This window comes from Phyllobates terribilis, unplaced genomic scaffold, assembly GCF_046119375.1.
Source record: "Phyllobates terribilis strain yellow unplaced genomic scaffold, ASM4611937v1 Scaffold_1__5_contigs__length_1240528914, whole genome shotgun sequence".
Classification (NCBI taxonomy): Eukaryota; Metazoa; Chordata; class Amphibia; order Anura; family Dendrobatidae; genus Phyllobates; species Phyllobates terribilis.
The window spans coordinates 534,630,234-534,652,843 of record NW_027362761.1 but is presented as its reverse complement, the minus strand read 5'-3'; the positions used below and the strand labels follow the sequence as shown (position 1 = coordinate 534,652,843).

The 22,610-nt window shown below is 62.6% G+C and overlaps 21 non-coding genes across 21 annotated transcripts; all 21 read right to left on the bottom strand.

Moving 5' to 3' along the window:
• Positions 1 to 690: 690 nt before the first annotated feature.
• LOC141173780 (U1 spliceosomal RNA) lies at positions 691 to 854 on the bottom strand. The gene has a single exon (XR_012252671.1). It is a non-coding gene; the product is annotated as a U1 spliceosomal RNA (small nuclear RNA).
• Positions 855 to 1,769: 915 nt separating this feature from the next.
• Positions 1,770 to 1,933, bottom strand: LOC141173777 (U1 spliceosomal RNA). Its single transcript, XR_012252667.1, has one exon. It is a non-coding gene; the product is annotated as a U1 spliceosomal RNA (small nuclear RNA).
• A 915-nt stretch (positions 1,934 to 2,848) lies between these two features.
• LOC141173771 (U1 spliceosomal RNA) lies at positions 2,849 to 3,012 on the bottom strand. The gene has a single exon (XR_012252666.1). It is a non-coding gene; the product is annotated as a U1 spliceosomal RNA (small nuclear RNA).
• A 915-nt stretch (positions 3,013 to 3,927) lies between these two features.
• On the bottom strand, positions 3,928 to 4,091 carry LOC141173766 (U1 spliceosomal RNA). Its single transcript, XR_012252664.1, has one exon. It is a non-coding gene; the product is annotated as a U1 spliceosomal RNA (small nuclear RNA).
• A 915-nt stretch (positions 4,092 to 5,006) lies between these two features.
• On the bottom strand, positions 5,007 to 5,170 carry LOC141173760 (U1 spliceosomal RNA). Its single transcript, XR_012252663.1, has one exon. It is a non-coding gene; the product is annotated as a U1 spliceosomal RNA (small nuclear RNA).
• Positions 5,171 to 6,085: 915 nt separating this feature from the next.
• On the bottom strand, positions 6,086 to 6,249 carry LOC141173757 (U1 spliceosomal RNA). Its single transcript, XR_012252661.1, has one exon. It is a non-coding gene; the product is annotated as a U1 spliceosomal RNA (small nuclear RNA).
• A 915-nt stretch (positions 6,250 to 7,164) lies between these two features.
• LOC141173752 (U1 spliceosomal RNA) lies at positions 7,165 to 7,328 on the bottom strand. Its single transcript, XR_012252659.1, has one exon. It is a non-coding gene; the product is annotated as a U1 spliceosomal RNA (small nuclear RNA).
• Positions 7,329 to 8,243: 915 nt separating this feature from the next.
• Positions 8,244 to 8,407, bottom strand: LOC141173749 (U1 spliceosomal RNA). Its single transcript, XR_012252658.1, has one exon. It is a non-coding gene; the product is annotated as a U1 spliceosomal RNA (small nuclear RNA).
• A 915-nt stretch (positions 8,408 to 9,322) lies between these two features.
• LOC141175507 (U1 spliceosomal RNA) lies at positions 9,323 to 9,486 on the bottom strand. Its single transcript, XR_012253047.1, has one exon. It is a non-coding gene; the product is annotated as a U1 spliceosomal RNA (small nuclear RNA).
• Positions 9,487 to 10,401: 915 nt separating this feature from the next.
• Positions 10,402 to 10,565, bottom strand: LOC141175496 (U1 spliceosomal RNA). The gene has a single exon (XR_012253046.1). It is a non-coding gene; the product is annotated as a U1 spliceosomal RNA (small nuclear RNA).
• A 915-nt stretch (positions 10,566 to 11,480) lies between these two features.
• LOC141175485 (U1 spliceosomal RNA) lies at positions 11,481 to 11,644 on the bottom strand. Its single transcript, XR_012253045.1, has one exon. It is a non-coding gene; the product is annotated as a U1 spliceosomal RNA (small nuclear RNA).
• A 915-nt stretch (positions 11,645 to 12,559) lies between these two features.
• Positions 12,560 to 12,723, bottom strand: LOC141175474 (U1 spliceosomal RNA). The gene has a single exon (XR_012253044.1). It is a non-coding gene; the product is annotated as a U1 spliceosomal RNA (small nuclear RNA).
• Positions 12,724 to 13,638: 915 nt separating this feature from the next.
• LOC141175463 (U1 spliceosomal RNA) lies at positions 13,639 to 13,802 on the bottom strand. Its single transcript, XR_012253043.1, has one exon. It is a non-coding gene; the product is annotated as a U1 spliceosomal RNA (small nuclear RNA).
• A 915-nt stretch (positions 13,803 to 14,717) lies between these two features.
• Positions 14,718 to 14,881, bottom strand: LOC141175452 (U1 spliceosomal RNA). Its single transcript, XR_012253042.1, has one exon. It is a non-coding gene; the product is annotated as a U1 spliceosomal RNA (small nuclear RNA).
• Positions 14,882 to 15,796: 915 nt separating this feature from the next.
• LOC141175441 (U1 spliceosomal RNA) lies at positions 15,797 to 15,960 on the bottom strand. The gene has a single exon (XR_012253041.1). It is a non-coding gene; the product is annotated as a U1 spliceosomal RNA (small nuclear RNA).
• A 915-nt stretch (positions 15,961 to 16,875) lies between these two features.
• On the bottom strand, positions 16,876 to 17,039 carry LOC141175430 (U1 spliceosomal RNA). The gene has a single exon (XR_012253040.1). It is a non-coding gene; the product is annotated as a U1 spliceosomal RNA (small nuclear RNA).
• Positions 17,040 to 17,954: 915 nt separating this feature from the next.
• LOC141175419 (U1 spliceosomal RNA) lies at positions 17,955 to 18,118 on the bottom strand. Its single transcript, XR_012253039.1, has one exon. It is a non-coding gene; the product is annotated as a U1 spliceosomal RNA (small nuclear RNA).
• A 915-nt stretch (positions 18,119 to 19,033) lies between these two features.
• On the bottom strand, positions 19,034 to 19,197 carry LOC141175408 (U1 spliceosomal RNA). Its single transcript, XR_012253038.1, has one exon. It is a non-coding gene; the product is annotated as a U1 spliceosomal RNA (small nuclear RNA).
• A 915-nt stretch (positions 19,198 to 20,112) lies between these two features.
• On the bottom strand, positions 20,113 to 20,276 carry LOC141175397 (U1 spliceosomal RNA). Its single transcript, XR_012253037.1, has one exon. It is a non-coding gene; the product is annotated as a U1 spliceosomal RNA (small nuclear RNA).
• A 915-nt stretch (positions 20,277 to 21,191) lies between these two features.
• On the bottom strand, positions 21,192 to 21,355 carry LOC141175386 (U1 spliceosomal RNA). The gene has a single exon (XR_012253036.1). It is a non-coding gene; the product is annotated as a U1 spliceosomal RNA (small nuclear RNA).
• Positions 21,356 to 22,270: 915 nt separating this feature from the next.
• LOC141175375 (U1 spliceosomal RNA) lies at positions 22,271 to 22,434 on the bottom strand. The gene has a single exon (XR_012253035.1). It is a non-coding gene; the product is annotated as a U1 spliceosomal RNA (small nuclear RNA).
• Between the last annotated feature and the right edge of the window lie 176 nt (positions 22,435 to 22,610).

The following is a 22,610-nucleotide window of genomic DNA, read 5'->3' as shown; positions in this document are numbered from 1 at the left end:
CCTGATCATTTGCATATAGGGGCGGCTGCTCCCAAGCACTACGTCGCTGCGGCCGGGAACAGGCAGGCAGCTAGAGCTCTGCAGCTGCCACCCTCTGCTGGCACCCTGTCGTGACTCACTCAGCTGCGGCCAGGAGGACGCACGGTGGAGGAGGCTCAAGGGCAGGCCCAGCAGCTGCTTCGGGTCGACCGACCGAACGGCAGACAGCTGTGCACCGGCGGGCCACTCACAACTCCAGCTCCGGCCGCGAGATGGGGACGCTGCAAGTGGCCACCCTTGAGCGTGCCTGCGCAGGAGGAGGCTTTCGGCCGCTCGCGCTCTCCCTGGAACACGGCGTTGCCTCGTGTGCTCCAAAGCATGCCTTTGGTTCGCTGCAAATCCAGCATGTTGGGGCGCTAGTCCCGACACCTGCAGAAGAGCAGAGGGAGCCATGTCGTCACCAAGTGAATGAGATGCAAACGAGCAGATCAATCCCCAGCAGCAGGCAGGGGGCGCCAAGTCCAACAAACAAAGCACAAAGCAAAGGCAAAAGGCCCCAAGCCAACAAAGAAGCAAGCAACTCGTCCCTTCTTAGCCAGGGCAGGGAGAAGGTGGCGGCGTAGGCCCACAAGGGGGAGCCAAAGGCCACGTCCACCTCTCCGAGCTTCTCATCATTCCCAAAGCACTGTTCTGTCATTGACCGGAGGAAATCAGGGGAAAGCGCGAACGCAGTCCCCCACTACCACAAATTATGCAGTCGAGTTTCCCGCATTTGGGGAAATCGCAGGGGTCAGCACACCCGGAGTGCAATGGATGAGCCTCACCCTGGGAGAACCACCTTAGTGATCATGGTATCTCCCCTGCCAGGTAAGTATGAGTTGGAGCCCGCCGGGCCGACGAGCGCCCCTCTGGCGCAGCCCCCCAGCATCGCGGAGTCTCGTGCACCAAAAGTAAGGGGTGGTGTGGCCCGGCGGCGCCTGCACGGACGCTCCCCGAGTGGGTGACGCCGGGCGCTCAAGGCGCAGCTGACGCCCCGTCTGTCCCCCAGAGGGCAGGCCGAGCTCAAGCGGAAAACCGTCCAAGATGCACAGCAGCAGCAGCCTGATCATTTGCATATAGGGGCGGCTGCTCCCAAGCACTACGTCGCTGCGGCCGGGAACAGGCAGGCAGCTAGAGCTCTGCAGCTGCCACCCTCTGCTGGCACCCTGTCGTGACTCACTCAGCTGCGGCCAGGAGGACGCACGGTGGAGGAGGCTCAAGGGCAGGCCCAGCAGCTGCTTCGGGTCGACCGACCGAACGGCAGACAGCTGTGCACCGGCGGGCCACTCACAACTCCAGCTCCGGCCGCGAGATGGGGACGCTGCAAGTGGCCACCCTTGAGCGTGCCTGCGCAGGAGGAGGCTTTCGGCCGCTCGCGCTCTCCCTGGAACACGGCGTTGCCTCGTGTGCTCCAAAGCATGCCTTTGGTTCGCTGCAAATCCAGCATGTTGGGGCGCTAGTCCCGACACCTGCAGAAGAGCAGAGGGAGCCATGTCGTCACCAAGTGAATGAGATGCAAACGAGCAGATCAATCCCCAGCAGCAGGCAGGGGGCGCCAAGTCCAACAAACAAAGCACAAAGCAAAGGCAAAAGGCCCCAAGCCAACAAAGAAGCAAGCAACTCGTCCCTTCTTAGCCAGGGCAGGGAGAAGGTGGCGGCGTAGGCCCACAAGGGGGAGCCAAAGGCCACGTCCACCTCTCCGAGCTTCTCATCATTCCCAAAGCACTGTTCTGTCATTGACCGGAGGAAATCAGGGGAAAGCGCGAACGCAGTCCCCCACTACCACAAATTATGCAGTCGAGTTTCCCGCATTTGGGGAAATCGCAGGGGTCAGCACACCCGGAGTGCAATGGATGAGCCTCACCCTGGGAGAACCACCTTAGTGATCATGGTATCTCCCCTGCCAGGTAAGTATGAGTTGGAGCCCGCCGGGCCGACGAGCGCCCCTCTGGCGCAGCCCCCCAGCATCGCGGAGTCTCGTGCACCAAAAGTAAGGGGTGGTGTGGCCCGGCGGCGCCTGCACGGACGCTCCCCGAGTGGGTGACGCCGGGCGCTCAAGGCGCAGCTGACGCCCCGTCTGTCCCCCAGAGGGCAGGCCGAGCTCAAGCGGAAAACCGTCCAAGATGCACAGCAGCAGCAGCCTGATCATTTGCATATAGGGGCGGCTGCTCCCAAGCACTACGTCGCTGCGGCCGGGAACAGGCAGGCAGCTAGAGCTCTGCAGCTGCCACCCTCTGCTGGCACCCTGTCGTGACTCACTCAGCTGCGGCCAGGAGGACGCACGGTGGAGGAGGCTCAAGGGCAGGCCCAGCAGCTGCTTCGGGTCGACCGACCGAACGGCAGACAGCTGTGCACCGGCGGGCCACTCACAACTCCAGCTCCGGCCGCGAGATGGGGACGCTGCAAGTGGCCACCCTTGAGCGTGCCTGCGCAGGAGGAGGCTTTCGGCCGCTCGCGCTCTCCCTGGAACACGGCGTTGCCTCGTGTGCTCCAAAGCATGCCTTTGGTTCGCTGCAAATCCAGCATGTTGGGGCGCTAGTCCCGACACCTGCAGAAGAGCAGAGGGAGCCATGTCGTCACCAAGTGAATGAGATGCAAACGAGCAGATCAATCCCCAGCAGCAGGCAGGGGGCGCCAAGTCCAACAAACAAAGCACAAAGCAAAGGCAAAAGGCCCCAAGCCAACAAAGAAGCAAGCAACTCGTCCCTTCTTAGCCAGGGCAGGGAGAAGGTGGCGGCGTAGGCCCACAAGGGGGAGCCAAAGGCCACGTCCACCTCTCCGAGCTTCTCATCATTCCCAAAGCACTGTTCTGTCATTGACCGGAGGAAATCAGGGGAAAGCGCGAACGCAGTCCCCCACTACCACAAATTATGCAGTCGAGTTTCCCGCATTTGGGGAAATCGCAGGGGTCAGCACACCCGGAGTGCAATGGATGAGCCTCACCCTGGGAGAACCACCTTAGTGATCATGGTATCTCCCCTGCCAGGTAAGTATGAGTTGGAGCCCGCCGGGCCGACGAGCGCCCCTCTGGCGCAGCCCCCCAGCATCGCGGAGTCTCGTGCACCAAAAGTAAGGGGTGGTGTGGCCCGGCGGCGCCTGCACGGACGCTCCCCGAGTGGGTGACGCCGGGCGCTCAAGGCGCAGCTGACGCCCCGTCTGTCCCCCAGAGGGCAGGCCGAGCTCAAGCGGAAAACCGTCCAAGATGCACAGCAGCAGCAGCCTGATCATTTGCATATAGGGGCGGCTGCTCCCAAGCACTACGTCGCTGCGGCCGGGAACAGGCAGGCAGCTAGAGCTCTGCAGCTGCCACCCTCTGCTGGCACCCTGTCGTGACTCACTCAGCTGCGGCCAGGAGGACGCACGGTGGAGGAGGCTCAAGGGCAGGCCCAGCAGCTGCTTCGGGTCGACCGACCGAACGGCAGACAGCTGTGCACCGGCGGGCCACTCACAACTCCAGCTCCGGCCGCGAGATGGGGACGCTGCAAGTGGCCACCCTTGAGCGTGCCTGCGCAGGAGGAGGCTTTCGGCCGCTCGCGCTCTCCCTGGAACACGGCGTTGCCTCGTGTGCTCCAAAGCATGCCTTTGGTTCGCTGCAAATCCAGCATGTTGGGGCGCTAGTCCCGACACCTGCAGAAGAGCAGAGGGAGCCATGTCGTCACCAAGTGAATGAGATGCAAACGAGCAGATCAATCCCCAGCAGCAGGCAGGGGGCGCCAAGTCCAACAAACAAAGCACAAAGCAAAGGCAAAAGGCCCCAAGCCAACAAAGAAGCAAGCAACTCGTCCCTTCTTAGCCAGGGCAGGGAGAAGGTGGCGGCGTAGGCCCACAAGGGGGAGCCAAAGGCCACGTCCACCTCTCCGAGCTTCTCATCATTCCCAAAGCACTGTTCTGTCATTGACCGGAGGAAATCAGGGGAAAGCGCGAACGCAGTCCCCCACTACCACAAATTATGCAGTCGAGTTTCCCGCATTTGGGGAAATCGCAGGGGTCAGCACACCCGGAGTGCAATGGATGAGCCTCACCCTGGGAGAACCACCTTAGTGATCATGGTATCTCCCCTGCCAGGTAAGTATGAGTTGGAGCCCGCCGGGCCGACGAGCGCCCCTCTGGCGCAGCCCCCCAGCATCGCGGAGTCTCGTGCACCAAAAGTAAGGGGTGGTGTGGCCCGGCGGCGCCTGCACGGACGCTCCCCGAGTGGGTGACGCCGGGCGCTCAAGGCGCAGCTGACGCCCCGTCTGTCCCCCAGAGGGCAGGCCGAGCTCAAGCGGAAAACCGTCCAAGATGCACAGCAGCAGCAGCCTGATCATTTGCATATAGGGGCGGCTGCTCCCAAGCACTACGTCGCTGCGGCCGGGAACAGGCAGGCAGCTAGAGCTCTGCAGCTGCCACCCTCTGCTGGCACCCTGTCGTGACTCACTCAGCTGCGGCCAGGAGGACGCACGGTGGAGGAGGCTCAAGGGCAGGCCCAGCAGCTGCTTCGGGTCGACCGACCGAACGGCAGACAGCTGTGCACCGGCGGGCCACTCACAACTCCAGCTCCGGCCGCGAGATGGGGACGCTGCAAGTGGCCACCCTTGAGCGTGCCTGCGCAGGAGGAGGCTTTCGGCCGCTCGCGCTCTCCCTGGAACACGGCGTTGCCTCGTGTGCTCCAAAGCATGCCTTTGGTTCGCTGCAAATCCAGCATGTTGGGGCGCTAGTCCCGACACCTGCAGAAGAGCAGAGGGAGCCATGTCGTCACCAAGTGAATGAGATGCAAACGAGCAGATCAATCCCCAGCAGCAGGCAGGGGGCGCCAAGTCCAACAAACAAAGCACAAAGCAAAGGCAAAAGGCCCCAAGCCAACAAAGAAGCAAGCAACTCGTCCCTTCTTAGCCAGGGCAGGGAGAAGGTGGCGGCGTAGGCCCACAAGGGGGAGCCAAAGGCCACGTCCACCTCTCCGAGCTTCTCATCATTCCCAAAGCACTGTTCTGTCATTGACCGGAGGAAATCAGGGGAAAGCGCGAACGCAGTCCCCCACTACCACAAATTATGCAGTCGAGTTTCCCGCATTTGGGGAAATCGCAGGGGTCAGCACACCCGGAGTGCAATGGATGAGCCTCACCCTGGGAGAACCACCTTAGTGATCATGGTATCTCCCCTGCCAGGTAAGTATGAGTTGGAGCCCGCCGGGCCGACGAGCGCCCCTCTGGCGCAGCCCCCCAGCATCGCGGAGTCTCGTGCACCAAAAGTAAGGGGTGGTGTGGCCCGGCGGCGCCTGCACGGACGCTCCCCGAGTGGGTGACGCCGGGCGCTCAAGGCGCAGCTGACGCCCCGTCTGTCCCCCAGAGGGCAGGCCGAGCTCAAGCGGAAAACCGTCCAAGATGCACAGCAGCAGCAGCCTGATCATTTGCATATAGGGGCGGCTGCTCCCAAGCACTACGTCGCTGCGGCCGGGAACAGGCAGGCAGCTAGAGCTCTGCAGCTGCCACCCTCTGCTGGCACCCTGTCGTGACTCACTCAGCTGCGGCCAGGAGGACGCACGGTGGAGGAGGCTCAAGGGCAGGCCCAGCAGCTGCTTCGGGTCGACCGACCGAACGGCAGACAGCTGTGCACCGGCGGGCCACTCACAACTCCAGCTCCGGCCGCGAGATGGGGACGCTGCAAGTGGCCACCCTTGAGCGTGCCTGCGCAGGAGGAGGCTTTCGGCCGCTCGCGCTCTCCCTGGAACACGGCGTTGCCTCGTGTGCTCCAAAGCATGCCTTTGGTTCGCTGCAAATCCAGCATGTTGGGGCGCTAGTCCCGACACCTGCAGAAGAGCAGAGGGAGCCATGTCGTCACCAAGTGAATGAGATGCAAACGAGCAGATCAATCCCCAGCAGCAGGCAGGGGGCGCCAAGTCCAACAAACAAAGCACAAAGCAAAGGCAAAAGGCCCCAAGCCAACAAAGAAGCAAGCAACTCGTCCCTTCTTAGCCAGGGCAGGGAGAAGGTGGCGGCGTAGGCCCACAAGGGGGAGCCAAAGGCCACGTCCACCTCTCCGAGCTTCTCATCATTCCCAAAGCACTGTTCTGTCATTGACCGGAGGAAATCAGGGGAAAGCGCGAACGCAGTCCCCCACTACCACAAATTATGCAGTCGAGTTTCCCGCATTTGGGGAAATCGCAGGGGTCAGCACACCCGGAGTGCAATGGATGAGCCTCACCCTGGGAGAACCACCTTAGTGATCATGGTATCTCCCCTGCCAGGTAAGTATGAGTTGGAGCCCGCCGGGCCGACGAGCGCCCCTCTGGCGCAGCCCCCCAGCATCGCGGAGTCTCGTGCACCAAAAGTAAGGGGTGGTGTGGCCCGGCGGCGCCTGCACGGACGCTCCCCGAGTGGGTGACGCCGGGCGCTCAAGGCGCAGCTGACGCCCCGTCTGTCCCCCAGAGGGCAGGCCGAGCTCAAGCGGAAAACCGTCCAAGATGCACAGCAGCAGCAGCCTGATCATTTGCATATAGGGGCGGCTGCTCCCAAGCACTACGTCGCTGCGGCCGGGAACAGGCAGGCAGCTAGAGCTCTGCAGCTGCCACCCTCTGCTGGCACCCTGTCGTGACTCACTCAGCTGCGGCCAGGAGGACGCACGGTGGAGGAGGCTCAAGGGCAGGCCCAGCAGCTGCTTCGGGTCGACCGACCGAACGGCAGACAGCTGTGCACCGGCGGGCCACTCACAACTCCAGCTCCGGCCGCGAGATGGGGACGCTGCAAGTGGCCACCCTTGAGCGTGCCTGCGCAGGAGGAGGCTTTCGGCCGCTCGCGCTCTCCCTGGAACACGGCGTTGCCTCGTGTGCTCCAAAGCATGCCTTTGGTTCGCTGCAAATCCAGCATGTTGGGGCGCTAGTCCCGACACCTGCAGAAGAGCAGAGGGAGCCATGTCGTCACCAAGTGAATGAGATGCAAACGAGCAGATCAATCCCCAGCAGCAGGCAGGGGGCGCCAAGTCCAACAAACAAAGCACAAAGCAAAGGCAAAAGGCCCCAAGCCAACAAAGAAGCAAGCAACTCGTCCCTTCTTAGCCAGGGCAGGGAGAAGGTGGCGGCGTAGGCCCACAAGGGGGAGCCAAAGGCCACGTCCACCTCTCCGAGCTTCTCATCATTCCCAAAGCACTGTTCTGTCATTGACCGGAGGAAATCAGGGGAAAGCGCGAACGCAGTCCCCCACTACCACAAATTATGCAGTCGAGTTTCCCGCATTTGGGGAAATCGCAGGGGTCAGCACACCCGGAGTGCAATGGATGAGCCTCACCCTGGGAGAACCACCTTAGTGATCATGGTATCTCCCCTGCCAGGTAAGTATGAGTTGGAGCCCGCCGGGCCGACGAGCGCCCCTCTGGCGCAGCCCCCCAGCATCGCGGAGTCTCGTGCACCAAAAGTAAGGGGTGGTGTGGCCCGGCGGCGCCTGCACGGACGCTCCCCGAGTGGGTGACGCCGGGCGCTCAAGGCGCAGCTGACGCCCCGTCTGTCCTCCAGAGGGCAGGCCGAGCTCAAGCGGAAAACCGTCCAAGATGCACAGCAGCAGCAGCCTGATCATTTGCATATAGGGGCGGCTGCTCCCAAGCACTACGTCGCTGCGGCCGGGAACAGGCAGGCAGCTAGAGCTCTGCAGCTGCCACCCTCTGCTGGCACCCTGTCGTGACTCACTCAGCTGCGGCCAGGAGGACGCACGGTGGAGGAGGCTCAAGGGCAGGCCCAGCAGCTGCTTCGGGTCGACCGACCGAACGGCAGACAGCTGTGCACCGGCGGGCCACTCACAACTCCAGCTCCGGCCGCGAGATGGGGACGCTGCAAGTGGCCACCCTTGAGCGTGCCTGCGCAGGAGGAGGCTTTCGGCCGCTCGCGCTCTCCCTGGAACACGGCGTTGCCTCGTGTGCTCCAAAGCATGCCTTTGGTTCGCTGCAAATCCAGCATGTTGGGGCGCTAGTCCCGACACCTGCAGAAGAGCAGAGGGAGCCATGTCGTCACCAAGTGAATGAGATGCAAACGAGCAGATCAATCCCCAGCAGCAGGCAGGGGGCGCCAAGTCCAACAAACAAAGCACAAAGCAAAGGCAAAAGGCCCCAAGCCAACAAAGAAGCAAGCAACTCGTCCCTTCTTAGCCAGGGCAGGGAGAAGGTGGCGGCGTAGGCCCACAAGGGGGAGCCAAAGGCCACGTCCACCTCTCCGAGCTTCTCATCATTCCCAAAGCACTGTTCTGTCATTGACCGGAGGAAATCAGGGGAAAGCGCGAACGCAGTCCCCCACTACCACAAATTATGCAGTCGAGTTTCCCGCATTTGGGGAAATCGCAGGGGTCAGCACACCCGGAGTGCAATGGATGAGCCTCACCCTGGGAGAACCACCTTAGTGATCATGGTATCTCCCCTGCCAGGTAAGTATGAGTTGGAGCCCGCCGGGCCGACGAGCGCCCCTCTGGCGCAGCCCCCCAGCATCGCGGAGTCTCGTGCACCAAAAGTAAGGGGTGGTGTGGCCCGGCGGCGCCTGCACGGACGCTCCCCGAGTGGGTGACGCCGGGCGCTCAAGGCGCAGCTGACGCCCCGTCTGTCCCCCAGAGGGCAGGCCGAGCTCAAGCGGAAAACCGTCCAAGATGCACAGCAGCAGCAGCCTGATCATTTGCATATAGGGGCGGCTGCTCCCAAGCACTACGTCGCTGCGGCCGGGAACAGGCAGGCAGCTAGAGCTCTGCAGCTGCCACCCTCTGCTGGCACCCTGTCGTGACTCACTCAGCTGCGGCCAGGAGGACGCACGGTGGAGGAGGCTCAAGGGCAGGCCCAGCAGCTGCTTCGGGTCGACCGACCGAACGGCAGACAGCTGTGCACCGGCGGGCCACTCACAACTCCAGCTCCGGCCGCGAGATGGGGACGCTGCAAGTGGCCACCCTTGAGCGTGCCTGCGCAGGAGGAGGCTTTCGGCCGCTCGCGCTCTCCCTGGAACACGGCGTTGCCTCGTGTGCTCCAAAGCATGCCTTTGGTTCGCTGCAAATCCAGCATGTTGGGGCGCTAGTCCCGACACCTGCAGAAGAGCAGAGGGAGCCATGTCGTCACCAAGTGAATGAGATGCAAACGAGCAGATCAATCCCCAGCAGCAGGCAGGGGGCGCCAAGTCCAACAAACAAAGCACAAAGCAAAGGCAAAAGGCCCCAAGCCAACAAAGAAGCAAGCAACTCGTCCCTTCTTAGCCAGGGCAGGGAGAAGGTGGCGGCGTAGGCCCACAAGGGGGAGCCAAAGGCCACGTCCACCTCTCCGAGCTTCTCATCATTCCCAAAGCACTGTTCTGTCATTGACCGGAGGAAATCAGGGGAAAGCGCGAACGCAGTCCCCCACTACCACAAATTATGCAGTCGAGTTTCCCGCATTTGGGGAAATCGCAGGGGTCAGCACACCCGGAGTGCAATGGATGAGCCTCACCCTGGGAGAACCACCTTAGTGATCATGGTATCTCCCCTGCCAGGTAAGTATGAGTTGGAGCCCGCCGGGCCGACGAGCGCCCCTCTGGCGCAGCCCCCCAGCATCGCGGAGTCTCGTGCACCAAAAGTAAGGGGTGGTGTGGCCCGGCGGCGCCTGCACGGACGCTCCCCGAGTGGGTGACGCCGGGCGCTCAAGGCGCAGCTGACGCCCCGTCTGTCCCCCAGAGGGCAGGCCGAGCTCAAGCGGAAAACCGTCCAAGATGCACAGCAGCAGCAGCCTGATCATTTGCATATAGGGGCGGCTGCTCCCAAGCACTACGTCGCTGCGGCCGGGAACAGGCAGGCAGCTAGAGCTCTGCAGCTGCCACCCTCTGCTGGCACCCTGTCGTGACTCACTCAGCTGCGGCCAGGAGGACGCACGGTGGAGGAGGCTCAAGGGCAGGCCCAGCAGCTGCTTCGGGTCGACCGACCGAACGGCAGACAGCTGTGCACCGGCGGGCCACTCACAACTCCAGCTCCGGCCGCGAGATGGGGACGCTGCAAGTGGCCACCCTTGAGCGTGCCTGCGCAGGAGGAGGCTTTCGGCCGCTCGCGCTCTCCCTGGAACACGGCGTTGCCTCGTGTGCTCCAAAGCATGCCTTTGGTTCGCTGCAAATCCAGCATGTTGGGGCGCTAGTCCCGACACCTGCAGAAGAGCAGAGGGAGCCATGTCGTCACCAAGTGAATGAGATGCAAACGAGCAGATCAATCCCCAGCAGCAGGCAGGGGGCGCCAAGTCCAACAAACAAAGCACAAAGCAAAGGCAAAAGGCCCCAAGCCAACAAAGAAGCAAGCAACTCGTCCCTTCTTAGCCAGGGCAGGGAGAAGGTGGCGGCGTAGGCCCACAAGGGGGAGCCAAAGGCCACGTCCACCTCTCCGAGCTTCTCATCATTCCCAAAGCACTGTTCTGTCATTGACCGGAGGAAATCAGGGGAAAGCGCGAACGCAGTCCCCCACTACCACAAATTATGCAGTCGAGTTTCCCGCATTTGGGGAAATCGCAGGGGTCAGCACACCCGGAGTGCAATGGATGAGCCTCACCCTGGGAGAACCACCTTAGTGATCATGGTATCTCCCCTGCCAGGTAAGTATGAGTTGGAGCCCGCCGGGCCGACGAGCGCCCCTCTGGCGCAGCCCCCCAGCATCGCGGAGTCTCGTGCACCAAAAGTAAGGGGTGGTGTGGCCCGGCGGCGCCTGCACGGACGCTCCCCGAGTGGGTGACGCCGGGCGCTCAAGGCGCAGCTGACGCCCCGTCTGTCCCCCAGAGGGCAGGCCGAGCTCAAGCGGAAAACCGTCCAAGATGCACAGCAGCAGCAGCCTGATCATTTGCATATAGGGGCGGCTGCTCCCAAGCACTACGTCGCTGCGGCCGGGAACAGGCAGGCAGCTAGAGCTCTGCAGCTGCCACCCTCTGCTGGCACCCTGTCGTGACTCACTCAGCTGCGGCCAGGAGGACGCACGGTGGAGGAGGCTCAAGGGCAGGCCCAGCAGCTGCTTCGGGTCGACCGACCGAACGGCAGACAGCTGTGCACCGGCGGGCCACTCACAACTCCAGCTCCGGCCGCGAGATGGGGACGCTGCAAGTGGCCACCCTTGAGCGTGCCTGCGCAGGAGGAGGCTTTCGGCCGCTCGCGCTCTCCCTGGAACACGGCGTTGCCTCGTGTGCTCCAAAGCATGCCTTTGGTTCGCTGCAAATCCAGCATGTTGGGGCGCTAGTCCCGACACCTGCAGAAGAGCAGAGGGAGCCATGTCGTCACCAAGTGAATGAGATGCAAACGAGCAGATCAATCCCCAGCAGCAGGCAGGGGGCGCCAAGTCCAACAAACAAAGCACAAAGCAAAGGCAAAAGGCCCCAAGCCAACAAAGAAGCAAGCAACTCGTCCCTTCTTAGCCAGGGCAGGGAGAAGGTGGCGGCGTAGGCCCACAAGGGGGAGCCAAAGGCCACGTCCACCTCTCCGAGCTTCTCATCATTCCCAAAGCACTGTTCTGTCATTGACCGGAGGAAATCAGGGGAAAGCGCGAACGCAGTCCCCCACTACCACAAATTATGCAGTCGAGTTTCCCGCATTTGGGGAAATCGCAGGGGTCAGCACACCCGGAGTGCAATGGATGAGCCTCACCCTGGGAGAACCACCTTAGTGATCATGGTATCTCCCCTGCCAGGTAAGTATGAGTTGGAGCCCGCCGGGCCGACGAGCGCCCCTCTGGCGCAGCCCCCCAGCATCGCGGAGTCTCGTGCACCAAAAGTAAGGGGTGGTGTGGCCCGGCGGCGCCTGCACGGACGCTCCCCGAGTGGGTGACGCCGGGCGCTCAAGGCGCAGCTGACGCCCCGTCTGTCCCCCAGAGGGCAGGCCGAGCTCAAGCGGAAAACCGTCCAAGATGCACAGCAGCAGCAGCCTGATCATTTGCATATAGGGGCGGCTGCTCCCAAGCACTACGTCGCTGCGGCCGGGAACAGGCAGGCAGCTAGAGCTCTGCAGCTGCCACCCTCTGCTGGCACCCTGTCGTGACTCACTCAGCTGCGGCCAGGAGGACGCACGGTGGAGGAGGCTCAAGGGCAGGCCCAGCAGCTGCTTCGGGTCGACCGACCGAACGGCAGACAGCTGTGCACCGGCGGGCCACTCACAACTCCAGCTCCGGCCGCGAGATGGGGACGCTGCAAGTGGCCACCCTTGAGCGTGCCTGCGCAGGAGGAGGCTTTCGGCCGCTCGCGCTCTCCCTGGAACACGGCGTTGCCTCGTGTGCTCCAAAGCATGCCTTTGGTTCGCTGCAAATCCAGCATGTTGGGGCGCTAGTCCCGACACCTGCAGAAGAGCAGAGGGAGCCATGTCGTCACCAAGTGAATGAGATGCAAACGAGCAGATCAATCCCCAGCAGCAGGCAGGGGGCGCCAAGTCCAACAAACAAAGCACAAAGCAAAGGCAAAAGGCCCCAAGCCAACAAAGAAGCAAGCAACTCGTCCCTTCTTAGCCAGGGCAGGGAGAAGGTGGCGGCGTAGGCCCACAAGGGGGAGCCAAAGGCCACGTCCACCTCTCCGAGCTTCTCATCATTCCCAAAGCACTGTTCTGTCATTGACCGGAGGAAATCAGGGGAAAGCGCGAACGCAGTCCCCCACTACCACAAATTATGCAGTCGAGTTTCCCGCATTTGGGGAAATCGCAGGGGTCAGCACACCCGGAGTGCAATGGATGAGCCTCACCCTGGGAGAACCACCTTAGTGATCATGGTATCTCCCCTGCCAGGTAAGTATGAGTTGGAGCCCGCCGGGCCGACGAGCGCCCCTCTGGCGCAGCCCCCCAGCATCGCGGAGTCTCGTGCACCAAAAGTAAGGGGTGGTGTGGCCCGGCGGCGCCTGCACGGACGCTCCCCGAGTGGGTGACGCCGGGCGCTCAAGGCGCAGCTGACGCCCCGTCTGTCCCCCAGAGGGCAGGCCGAGCTCAAGCGGAAAACCGTCCAAGATGCACAGCAGCAGCAGCCTGATCATTTGCATATAGGGGCGGCTGCTCCCAAGCACTACGTCGCTGCGGCCGGGAACAGGCAGGCAGCTAGAGCTCTGCAGCTGCCACCCTCTGCTGGCACCCTGTCGTGACTCACTCAGCTGCGGCCAGGAGGACGCACGGTGGAGGAGGCTCAAGGGCAGGCCCAGCAGCTGCTTCGGGTCGACCGACCGAACGGCAGACAGCTGTGCACCGGCGGGCCACTCACAACTCCAGCTCCGGCCGCGAGATGGGGACGCTGCAAGTGGCCACCCTTGAGCGTGCCTGCGCAGGAGGAGGCTTTCGGCCGCTCGCGCTCTCCCTGGAACACGGCGTTGCCTCGTGTGCTCCAAAGCATGCCTTTGGTTCGCTGCAAATCCAGCATGTTGGGGCGCTAGTCCCGACACCTGCAGAAGAGCAGAGGGAGCCATGTCGTCACCAAGTGAATGAGATGCAAACGAGCAGATCAATCCCCAGCAGCAGGCAGGGGGCGCCAAGTCCAACAAACAAAGCACAAAGCAAAGGCAAAAGGCCCCAAGCCAACAAAGAAGCAAGCAACTCGTCCCTTCTTAGCCAGGGCAGGGAGAAGGTGGCGGCGTAGGCCCACAAGGGGGAGCCAAAGGCCACGTCCACCTCTCCGAGCTTCTCATCATTCCCAAAGCACTGTTCTGTCATTGACCGGAGGAAATCAGGGGAAAGCGCGAACGCAGTCCCCCACTACCACAAATTATGCAGTCGAGTTTCCCGCATTTGGGGAAATCGCAGGGGTCAGCACACCCGGAGTGCAATGGATGAGCCTCACCCTGGGAGAACCACCTTAGTGATCATGGTATCTCCCCTGCCAGGTAAGTATGAGTTGGAGCCCGCCGGGCCGACGAGCGCCCCTCTGGCGCAGCCCCCCAGCATCGCGGAGTCTCGTGCACCAAAAGTAAGGGGTGGTGTGGCCCGGCGGCGCCTGCACGGACGCTCCCCGAGTGGGTGACGCCGGGCGCTCAAGGCGCAGCTGACGCCCCGTCTGTCCCCCAGAGGGCAGGCCGAGCTCAAGCGGAAAACCGTCCAAGATGCACAGCAGCAGCAGCCTGATCATTTGCATATAGGGGCGGCTGCTCCCAAGCACTACGTCGCTGCGGCCGGGAACAGGCAGGCAGCTAGAGCTCTGCAGCTGCCACCCTCTGCTGGCACCCTGTCGTGACTCACTCAGCTGCGGCCAGGAGGACGCACGGTGGAGGAGGCTCAAGGGCAGGCCCAGCAGCTGCTTCGGGTCGACCGACCGAACGGCAGACAGCTGTGCACCGGCGGGCCACTCACAACTCCAGCTCCGGCCGCGAGATGGGGACGCTGCAAGTGGCCACCCTTGAGCGTGCCTGCGCAGGAGGAGGCTTTCGGCCGCTCGCGCTCTCCCTGGAACACGGCGTTGCCTCGTGTGCTCCAAAGCATGCCTTTGGTTCGCTGCAAATCCAGCATGTTGGGGCGCTAGTCCCGACACCTGCAGAAGAGCAGAGGGAGCCATGTCGTCACCAAGTGAATGAGATGCAAACGAGCAGATCAATCCCCAGCAGCAGGCAGGGGGCGCCAAGTCCAACAAACAAAGCACAAAGCAAAGGCAAAAGGCCCCAAGCCAACAAAGAAGCAAGCAACTCGTCCCTTCTTAGCCAGGGCAGGGAGAAGGTGGCGGCATAGGCCCACAAGGGGGAGCCAAAGGCCACGTCCACCTCTCCGAGCTTCTCATCATTCCCAAAGCACTGTTCTGTCATTGACCGGAGGAAATCAGGGGAAAGCGCGAACGCAGTCCCCCACTACCACAAATTATGCAGTCGAGTTTCCCGCATTTGGGGAAATCGCAGGGGTCAGCACACCCGGAGTGCAATGGATGAGCCTCACCCTGGGAGAACCACCTTAGTGATCATGGTATCTCCCCTGCCAGGTAAGTATGAGTTGGAGCCCGCCGGGCCGACGAGCGCCCCTCTGGCGCAGCCCCCCAGCATCGCGGAGTCTCGTGCACCAAAAGTAAGGGGTGGTGTGGCCCGGCGGCGCCTGCACGGACGCTCCCCGAGTGGGTGACGCCGGGCGCTCAAGGCGCAGCTGACGCCCCGTCTGTCCCCCAGAGGGCAGGCCGAGCTCAAGCGGAAAACCGTCCAAGATGCACAGCAGCAGCAGCCTGATCATTTGCATATAGGGGCGGCTGCTCCCAAGCACTACGTCGCTGCGGCCGGGAACAGGCAGGCAGCTAGAGCTCTGCAGCTGCCACCCTCTGCTGGCACCCTGTCGTGACTCACTCAGCTGCGGCCAGGAGGACGCACGGTGGAGGAGGCTCAAGGGCAGGCCCAGCAGCTGCTTCGGGTCGACCGACCGAACGGCAGACAGCTGTGCACCGGCGGGCCACTCACAACTCCAGCTCCGGCCGCGAGATGGGGACGCTGCAAGTGGCCACCCTTGAGCGTGCCTGCGCAGGAGGAGGCTTTCGGCCGCTCGCGCTCTCCCTGGAACACGGCGTTGCCTCGTGTGCTCCAAAGCATGCCTTTGGTTCGCTGCAAATCCAGCATGTTGGGGCGCTAGTCCCGACACCTGCAGAAGAGCAGAGGGAGCCATGTCGTCACCAAGTGAATGAGATGCAAACGAGCAGATCAATCCCCAGCAGCAGGCAGGGGGCGCCAAGTCCAACAAACAAAGCACAAAGCAAAGGCAAAAGGCCCCAAGCCAACAAAGAAGCAAGCAACTCGTCCCTTCTTAGCCAGGGCAGGGAGAAGGTGGCGGCGTAGGCCCACAAGGGGGAGCCAAAGGCCACGTCCACCTCTCCGAGCTTCTCATCATTCCCAAAGCACTGTTCTGTCATTGACCGGAGGAAATCAGGGGAAAGCGCGAACGCAGTCCCCCACTACCACAAATTATGCAGTCGAGTTTCCCGCATTTGGGGAAATCGCAGGGGTCAGCACACCCGGAGTGCAATGGATGAGCCTCACCCTGGGAGAACCACCTTAGTGATCATGGTATCTCCCCTGCCAGGTAAGTATGAGTTGGAGCCCGCCGGGCCGACGAGCGCCCCTCTGGCGCAGCCCCCCAGCATCGCGGAGTCTCGTGCACCAAAAGTAAGGGGTGGTGTGGCCCGGCGGCGCCTGCACGGACGCTCCCCGAGTGGGTGACGCCGGGCGCTCAAGGCGCAGCTGACGCCCCGTCTGTCCCCCAGAGGGCAGGCCGAGCTCAAGCGGAAAACCGTCCAAGATGCACAGCAGCAGCAGCCTGATCATTTGCATATAGGGGCGGCTGCTCCCAAGCACTACGTCGCTGCGGCCGGGAACAGGCAGGCAGCTAGAGCTCTGCAGCTGCCACCCTCTGCTGGCACCCTGTCGTGACTCACTCAGCTGCGGCCAGGAGGACGCACGGTGGAGGAGGCTCAAGGGCAGGCCCAGCAGCTGCTTCGGGTCGACCGACCGAACGGCAGACAGCTGTGCACCGGCGGGCCACTCACAACTCCAGCTCCGGCCGCGAGATGGGGACGCTGCAAGTGGCCACCCTTGAGCGTGCCTGCGCAGGAGGAGGCTTTCGGCCGCTCGCGCTCTCCCTGGAACACGGCGTTGCCTCGTGTGCTCCAAAGCATGCCTTTGGTTCGCTGCAAATCCAGCATGTTGGGGCGCTAGTCCCGACACCTGCAGAAGAGCAGAGGGAGCCATGTCGTCACCAAGTGAATGAGATGCAAACGAGCAGATCAATCCCCAGCAGCAGGCAGGGGGCGCCAAGTCCAACAAACAAAGCACAAAGCAAAGGCAAAAGGCCCCAAGCCAACAAAGAAGCAAGCAACTCGTCCCTTCTTAGCCAGGGCAGGGAGAAGGTGGCGGCGTAGGCCCACAAGGGGGAGCCAAAGGCCACGTCCACCTCTCCGAGCTTCTCATCATTCCCAAAGCACTGTTCTGTCATTGACCGGAGGAAATCAGGGGAAAGCGCGAACGCAGTCCCCCACTACCACAAATTATGCAGTCGAGTTTCCCGCATTTGGGGAAATCGCAGGGGTCAGCACACCCGGAGTGCAATGGATGAGCCTCACCCTGGGAGAACCACCTTAGTGATCATGGTATCTCCCCTGCCAGGTAAGTATGAGTTGGAGCCCGCCGGGCCGACGAGCGCCCCTCTGGCGCAGCCCCCCAGCATCGCGGAGTCTCGTGCACCAAAAGTAAGGGGTGGTGTGGCCCGGCGGCGCCTGCACGGACGCTCCCCGAGTGGGTGACGCCGGGCGCTCAAGGCGCAGCTGACGCCCCGTCTGTCCCCCAGAGGGCAGGCCGAGCTCAAGCGGAAAACCGTCCAAGATGCACAGCAGCAGCAGCCTGATCATTTGCATATAGGGGCGGCTGCTCCCAAGCACTACGTCGCTGCGGCCGGGAACAGGCAGGCAGCTAGAGCTCTGCAGCTGCCACCCTCTGCTGGCACCCTGTCGTGACTCACTCAGCTGCGGCCAGGAGGACGCACGGTGGAGGAGGCTCAAGGGCAGGCCCAGCAGCTGCTTCGGGTCGACCGACCGAACGGCAGACAGCTGTGCACCGGCGGGCCACTCACAACTCCAGCTCCGGCCGCGAGATGGGGACGCTGCAAGTGGCCACCCTTGAGCGTGCCTGCGCAGGAGGAGGCTTTCGGCCGCTCGCGCTCTCCCTGGAACACGGCGTTGCCTCGTGTGCTCCAAAGCATGCCTTTGGTTCGCTGCAAATCCAGCATGTTGGGGCGCTAGTCCCGACACCTGCAGAAGAGCAGAGGGAGCCATGTCGTCACCAAGTGAATGAGATGCAAACGAGCAGATCAATCCCCAGCAGCAGGCAGGGGGCGCCAAGTCCAACAAACAAAGCACAAAGCAAAGGCAAAAGGCCCCAAGCCAACAAAGAAGCAAGCAACTCGTCCCTTCTTAGCCAGGGCAGGGAGAAGGTGGCGGCGTAGGCCCACAAGGGGGAGCCAAAGGCCACGTCCACCTCTCCGAGCTTCTCATCATTCCCAAAGCACTGTTCTGTCATTGACCGGAGGAAATCAGGGGAAAGCGCGAACGCAGTCCCCCACTACCACAAATTATGCAGTCGAGTTTCCCGCATTTGGGGAAATCGCAGGGGTCAGCACACCCGGAGTGCAATGGATGAGCCTCACCCTGGGAGAACCACCTTAGTGATCATGGTATCTCCCCTGCCAGGTAAGTATGAGTTGGAGCCCGCCGGGCCGACGAGCGCCCCTCTGGCGCAGCCCCCCAGCATCGCGGAGTCTCGTGCACCAAAAGTAAGGGGTGGTGTGGCCCGGCGGCGCCTGCACGGACGCTCCCCGAGTGGGTGACGCCGGGCGCTCAAGGCGCAGCTGACGCCCCGTCTGTCCCCCAGAGGGCAGGCCGAGCTCAAGCGGAAAACCGTCCAAGATGCACAGCAGCAGCAGCCTGATCATTTGCATATAGGGGCGGCTGCTCCCAAGCACTACGTCGCTGCGGCCGGGAACAGGCAGGCAGCTAGAGCTCTGCAGCTGCCACCCTCTGCTGGCACCCTGTCGTGACTCACTCAGCTGCGGCCAGGAGGACGCACGGTGGAGGAGGCTCAAGGGCAGGCCCAGCAGCTGCTTCGGGTCGACCGACCGAACGGCAGACAGCTGTGCACCGGCGGGCCACTCACAACTCCAGCTCCGGCCGCGAGATGGGGACGCTGCAAGTGGCCACCCTTGAGCGTGCCTGCGCAGGAGGAGGCTTTCGGCCGCTCGCGCTCTCCCTGGAACACGGCGTTGCCTCGTGTGCTCCAAAGCATGCCTTTGGTTCGCTGCAAATCCAGCATGTTGGGGCGCTAGTCCCGACACCTGCAGAAGAGCAGAGGGAGCCATGTCGTCACCAAGTGAATGAGATGCAAACGAGCAGATCAATCCCCAGCAGCAGGCAGGGGGCGCCAAGTCCAACAAACAAAGCACAAAGCAAAGGCAAAAGGCCCCAAGCCAACAAAGAAGCAAGCAACTCGTCCCTTCTTAGCCAGGGCAGGGAGAAGGTGGCGGCGTAGGCCCACAAGGGGGAGCCAAAGGCCACGTCCACCTCTCCGAGCTTCTCATCATTCCCAAAGCACTGTTCTGTCATTGACCGGAGGAAATCAGGGGAAAGCGCGAACGCAGTCCCCCACTACCACAAATTATGCAGTCGAGTTTCCCGCATTTGGGGAAATCGCAGGGGTCAGCACACCCGGAGTGCAATGGATGAGCCTCACCCTGGGAGAACCACCTTAGTGATCATGGTATCTCCCCTGCCAGGTAAGTATGAGTTGGAGCCCGCCGGGCCGACGAGCGCCCCTCTGGCGCAGCCCCCCAGCATCGCGGAGTCTCGTGCACCAAAAGTAAGGGGTGGTGTGGCCCGGCGGCGCCTGCACGGACGCTCCCCGAGTGGGTGACGCCGGGCGCTCAAGGCGCAGCTGACGCCCCGTCTGTCCCCCAGAGGGCAGGCCGAGCTCAAGCGGAAAACCGTCCAAGATGCACAGCAGCAGCAGCCTGATCATTTGCATATAGGGGCGGCTGCTCCCAAGCACTACGTCGCTGCGGCCGGGAACAGGCAGGCAGCTAGAGCTCTGCAGCTGCCACCCTCTGCTGGCACCCTGTCGTGACTCACTCAGCTGCGGCCAGGAGGACGCACGGTGGAGGAGGCTCAAGGGCAGGCCCAGCAGCTGCTTCGGGTCGACCGACCGAACGGCAGACAGCTGTGCACCGGCGGGCCACTCACAACTCCAGCTCCGGCCGCGAGATGGGGACGCTGCAAGTGGCCACCCTTGAGCGTGCCTGCGCAGGAGGAGGCTTTCGGCCGCTCGCGCTCTCCCTGGAACACGGCGTTGCCTCGTGTGCTCCAAAGCATGCCTTTGGTTCGCTGCAAATCCAGCATGTTGGGGCGCTAGTCCCGACACCTGCAGAAGAGCAGAGGGAGCCATGTCGTCACCAAGTGAATGAGATGCAAACGAGCAGATCAATCCCCAGCAGCAGGCAGGGGGCGCCAAGTCCAACAAACAAAGCACAAAGCAAAGGCAAAAGGCCCCAAGCCAACAAAGAAGCAAGCAACTCGTCCCTTCTTAGCCAGGGCAGGGAGAAGGTGGCGGCGTAGGCCCACAAGGGGGAGCCAAAGGCCACGTCCACCTCTCCGAGCTTCTCATCATTCCCAAAGCACTGTTCTGTCATTGACCGGAGGAAATCAGGGGAAAGCGCGAACGCAGTCCCCCACTACCACAAATTATGCAGTCGAGTTTCCCGCATTTGGGGAAATCGCAGGGGTCAGCACACCCGGAGTGCAATGGATGAGCCTCACCCTGGGAGAACCACCTTAGTGATCATGGTATCTCCCCTGCCAGGTAAGTATGAGTTGGAGCCCGCCGGGCCGACGAGCGCCCCTCTGGCGCAGCCCCCCAGCATCGCGGAGTCTCGTGCACCAAAAGTAAGGGGTGGTGTGGCCCGGCGGCGCCTGCACGGACGCTCCCCGAGTGGGTGACGCCGGGCGCTCAAGGCGCAGCTGACGCCCCGTCTGTCCCCCAGAGGGCAGGCCGAGCTCAAGCGGAAAACCGTCCAAGATGCACAGCAGCAGCAGCCTGATCATTTGCATATAGGGGCGGCTGCTCCCAAGCACTACGTCGCTGCGGCCGGGAACAGGCAGGCAGCTAGAGCTCTGCAGCTGCCACCCTCTGCTGGCACCCTGTCGTGACTCACTCAGCTGCGGCCAGGAGGACGCACGGTGGAGGAGGCTCAAGGGCAGGCCCAGCAGCTGCTTCGGGTCGACCGACCGAACGGCAGACAGCTGTGCACCGGCGGGCCACTCACAACTCCAGCTCCGGCCGCGAGATGGGGACGCTGCAAGTGGCCACCCTTGAGCGTGCCTGCGCAGGAGGAGGCTTTCGGCCGCTCGCGCTCTCCCTGGAACACGGCGTTGCCTCGTGTGCTCCAAAGCATGCCTTTGGTTCGCTGCAAATCCAGCATGTTGGGGCGCTAGTCCCGACACCTGCAGAAGAGCAGAGGGAGCCATGTCGTCACCAAGTGAATGAGATGCAAACGAGCAGATCAATCCCCAGCAGCAGGCAGGGGGCGCCAAGTCCAACAAACAAAGCACAAAGCAAAGGCAAAAGGCCCCAAGCCAACAAAGAAGCAAGCAACTCGTCCCTTCTTAGCCAGGGCAGGGAGAAGGTGGCGGCGTAGGCCCACAAGGGGGAGCCAAAGGCCACGTCCACCTCTCCGAGCTTCTCATCATTCCCAAAGCACTGTTCTGTCATTGACCGGAGGAAATCAGGGGAAAGCGCGAACGCAGTCCCCCACTACCACAAATTATGCAGTCGAGTTTCCCGCATTTGGGGAAATCGCAGGGGTCAGCACACCCGGAGTGCAATGGATGAGCCTCACCCTGGGAGAACCACCTTAGTGATCATGGTATCTCCCCTGCCAGGTAAGTATGAGTTGGAGCCCGCCGGGCCGACGAGCGCCCCTCTGGCGCAGCCCCCCAGCATCGCGGAGTCTCGTGCACCAAAAGTAAGGGGTGGTGTGGCCCGGCGGCGCCTGCACGGACGCTCCCCGAGTGGGTGACGCCGGGCGCTCAAGGCGCAGCTGACGCCCCGTCTGTCCCCCAGAGGGCAGGCCGAGCTCAAGCGGAAAACCGTCCAAGATGCACAGCAGCAGCAGCCTGATCATTTGCATATAGGGGCGGCTGCTCCCAAGCACTACGTCGCTGCGGCCGGGAACAGGCAGGCAGCTAGAGCTCTGCAGCTGCCACCCTCTGCTGGCACCCTGTCGTGACTCACTCAGCTGCGGCCAGGAGGACGCACGGTGGAGGAGGCTCAAGGGCAGGCCCAGCAGCTGCTTCGGGTCGACCGACCGAACGGCAGACAGCTGTGCACCGGCGGGCCACTCACAACTCCAGCTCCGGCCGCGAGATGGGGACGCTGCAAGTGGCCACCCTTGAGCGTGCCTGCGCAGGAGGAGGCTTTCGGCCGCTCGCGCTCTCCCTGGAACACGGCGTTGCCTCGTGTGCTCCAAAGCATGCCTTTGGTTCGCTGCAAATCCAGCATGTTGGGGCGCTAGTCCCGACACCTGCAGAAGAGCAGAGGGAGCCATGTCGTCACCAAGTGAATGAGATGCAAACGAGCAGATCAATCCCCAGCAGCAGGCAGGGGGCGCCAAGTCCAACAAACAAAGCACAAAGCAAAGGCAAAAGGCCCCAAGCCAACAAAGAAGCAAGCAACTCGTCCCTTCTTAGCCAGGGCAGGGAGAAGGTGGCGGCGTAGGCCCACAAGGGGGAGCCAAAGGCCACGTCCACCTCTCCGAGCTTCTCATCATTCCCAAAGCACTGTTCTGTCATTGACCGGAGGAAATCAGGGGAAAGCGCGAACGCAGTCCCCCACTACCACAAATTATGCAGTCGAGTTTCCCGCATTTGGGGAAATCGCAGGGGTCAGCACACCCGGAGTGCAATGGATGAGCCTCACCCTGGGAGAACCACCTTAGTGATCATGGTATCTCCCCTGCCAGGTAAGTATGAGTTGGAGCCCGCCGGGCCGACGAGCGCCCCTCTGGCGCAGCCCCCCAGCATCGCGGAGTCTCGTGCACCAAAAGTAAGGGGTGGTGTGGCCCGGCGGCGCCTGCACGGACGCTCCCCGAGTGGGTGACGCCGGGCGCTCAAGGCGCAGCTGACGCCCCGTCTGTCCCCCAGAGG